The following is a 3,252-nucleotide window of genomic DNA, read 5'->3' as shown; positions in this document are numbered from 1 at the left end:
TGAAATCCATACATATGAGGGGTCTTCACATGTTCATGAAAAATGCATATTATTAAAAACTGTGGATGAATTTTAAATGTTTTTATGCACTAATGTAAGTTAACCTTATAATTCTATTTCCAAGATGTTTTCTGAAGCATTTTCATGAGTCTTTTCTTTCTACACATCTTGCTATGCATCTAATCCATATTTCTAGCTTTACTTTAACCCACAGTGCCACAGAACTGTCAACTTTACTTTAAAAATTAAGTGACTCTGATAAAGTTCTTTTATTAAATTTTTTTCATGCTAATCACATTTCCAGATTCTCCAGTGTTTTTTTTTTTTTGCATGATAGTTTTAATATGAGAAAATCCTTACAGTTTTGTGCAAGTTGAAAGCTATGATAACTATATTCCTCCTACAGTTTTCTACATGACCTGAACATTTTCATATTTAAATTGGTTAATAGTGGCTGGTGCTGTGGCATAGAGGGTTAAGTCTCTGCTAGCAACGCTGGGAATATGGGAATATGGGCACCAGGTCTAATCCTGGCTGGTCCACTTCTGATCTAGTTCCCTCCTAATGTGCCTGGGAAAGCAGCAGAGAAGGGTCCAAGTATCTGGACTCCTGCACCTACATGGGAGATCCAAAAGGATCTCCTGGCCCCTGACTTTAGTATGGCCCCCTGGCTGCAGTCCTTGCAGCTATTTGGGTAGTGAACCAGCAGGTGTAAGATCTGTCTGTCTGTGTCTTTATCTCTCTGTGTGTGTAACTATGCCTTTCAAATATTAAACTCATAAGAACAGATACTACACTTGATCTTAGCCAGAAGGCTGAGAAGTGATTATGCCTTTCAAATAAAACAAATATTTTTAAAAATCAGTTAAGAAAGGAAATATTTTGTTCCAATCATGTAATTTAATTCTAAATTTATTAGTTGCTAAGAAAGTTATATACTAGAGATTGCTCTTTTTATATTTCTATATTTCATTCTGTTTGCCATTTTGTTAAAATTTTTGATTACCATGTAATATCCATACATTTAATGGAGTACAGTGTAATATTTCAACATTTATAACATTGTGTTAATTGATCAAATGAGGGAACTAGATTTTCCATTTAGTGTTTGTGTTTGAACACTATGATATCATCCCTTACACTCATGGAGTACCCAACTGAAAAGCCCAGGATACCATTTGTCATTAAAAATTATCTTGTGAAAGGATGGAACCATGGTGCATTCAGATGTAAATCACCGATAAACCATTATTGTTTTATATCCCATAAATTTTATAAAATCCTCCTACACAATCACCCATGTCATCTCTCTCAGAATTAATTTAAAAGAAGGTTTCATATCTCAACAAATTCCCACCAACTGATGACTGATTAAGAAACTGTGACATATATACACTATGGAATACCACTCAGCCATAAACATAATTAAACCATGTCCTTTGTAACAAAATGTATGCAACTGGAAACCATTATACTTAGTGAAATAAAGCAGCCCCCAAAAGACAAATATCATATATGTCCCCTGTTCTGTGGTAACTAATATAGTATAAGAAATGCAATGCATATGAGCAAAATTGAAATTTTGAGCGTTGATGATTGTTTCATATCCCTGTCTCTACTGCTGAGGAATTTTTTTTAGATTTGATTGATTGATTGATTGATTTGCAGGTAGAGTTACAGACAGTGAGAGAGAGAGACAGAGACAAAGGTCTTCCTCCTTTGGTTCACTCCCCAGTGGCCGCAACAGCTGGGGCTAAGCTAATCTGAAGCCAGGAGCCGGGTGCTTCCTCCTGGTCTCCCATGCAGGTGAGGGGCCCAAACACTTGGGCCATCCTCCACTGCCTTCTCAGGCCACAACAGAGAGCTGGACTGGAAGAGGAGCAGCCAGGAGTATAACCAGTGCCCATAAGGGATGACGGCACCACAGGCGGTTGATTAACCTGGTGTACCACGGCACCGGTCCCCCCTTCTTCCTCTTAATATTTGTTGATTTCTTTACTTAGTGTAGAGTTAAGCTTATGATTATAAAATAAACTGAAACTGGGGCTGGTGCCGTGGCGTAGCATATTAAGTCGCAACCTGCAGTGCTGGCATCCCATATGAGCGGTTGTTCTAGTTCTGGTTGCTCCACTTCCGATCTAGCCCTCTGCTATGGCCTGGGAAAACAGTAGAAGACAGCCCAAGTTCTTGGGCCCCTGCACCCATGTGGGACAACCAGAAGAAGCTCCTGGCTCTTGGCTTCCGACCAGTTCAGCTTCAGCCATTATGGTCATCTAGGTAGTAAAGAAGTGGATGGAAGACCGCTCTCTTCTTTCTTCCTCTCTCTCTGCCTCAGTCTCTCAAGTTCTACCTTTGAAATAAAAAATAAAAATAAATCCTTAAAAAAATAAAAAATAGAGTCCATTTCATTTCAACAAGTTTCCCCTTTGGTGCTCAGTTAGTTGTCGCTGATCAGGGAGAACATATGATATTTGTCCCTTTGGGACTGGCTTAATTCACTCAGCATGATGTTTTCCAAATTCCTCCATCTTGTTGCATTGGACACTATGAGAAACAGTGACTTGATCAGCTCTTGTCCTGACAGTTGATGTACAATGTAATACTTTATCCATTATAGTATTTTTTTTTTGTTCTAGTACTGTTGGTTGAACTCTGTAATTAACACACAATTATTCTTAGGTGTTTAAATTTTAACTGAAAAGTGATCCCTGTTAGGAATTTGGAAAACATTATGCTGAGTGAAATAAGCCAATCCCAAAGGGACAAATATCACTTGTTCTCCTTGATAGGTGACAACTAACTGAGCACCAAAAAGAAAACCTGTTAAAGTGAAATGAACACTATGAGAAACGGTGACTTCATCAGCCCTCACCCTGACTGTTGATGAGCAACTTGATATGTTATCCCTCTTAGTATGTTTTTTTTGTTTGTTCTACTTAATACTTTTGGTTGAATAATGTAATCAACACACAATTCTTCTTAAGTGCTGAAACTTAACTGAAAAGTGATCACTGTTAAATATAAGAGTGGGAATAAGAGAGGGAAGAGATGTGCAATTTGGGACATGCTCAAGCTGACTTACCTCAAACGGTAGAGTTAGAAACATACCAGGGGATTCCAATTCAATCCCATCAAGGTGGCATGTACCAATGCCATCTCACTAGTCCCAGTGATCAATTTCTGTTCACAATTGATCATAATGATAGGACTAAGAACCAAAGGGATCACATAAACAAGAATAGTGTGTGGAAA

General features: G+C 38.1%; 1 pseudogene; it reads right to left on the bottom strand.

Moving 5' to 3' along the window:
• Positions 1-711: 711 nt before the first annotated feature.
• On the bottom strand, positions 712-827 carry LOC127493394 (U2 spliceosomal RNA; annotated as a pseudogene).
• Positions 828-3,252: the final 2,425 nt, after the last annotated feature.

The sequence above is a fragment of the Oryctolagus cuniculus genome, chromosome 5, assembly GCF_964237555.1.
Source record: "Oryctolagus cuniculus chromosome 5, mOryCun1.1, whole genome shotgun sequence".
Classification (NCBI taxonomy): Eukaryota; Metazoa; Chordata; class Mammalia; order Lagomorpha; family Leporidae; genus Oryctolagus; species Oryctolagus cuniculus.
The sequence above is the reverse complement of the archived record's forward strand: the minus strand, read 5'-3'. Positions and strand labels throughout refer to the sequence as shown.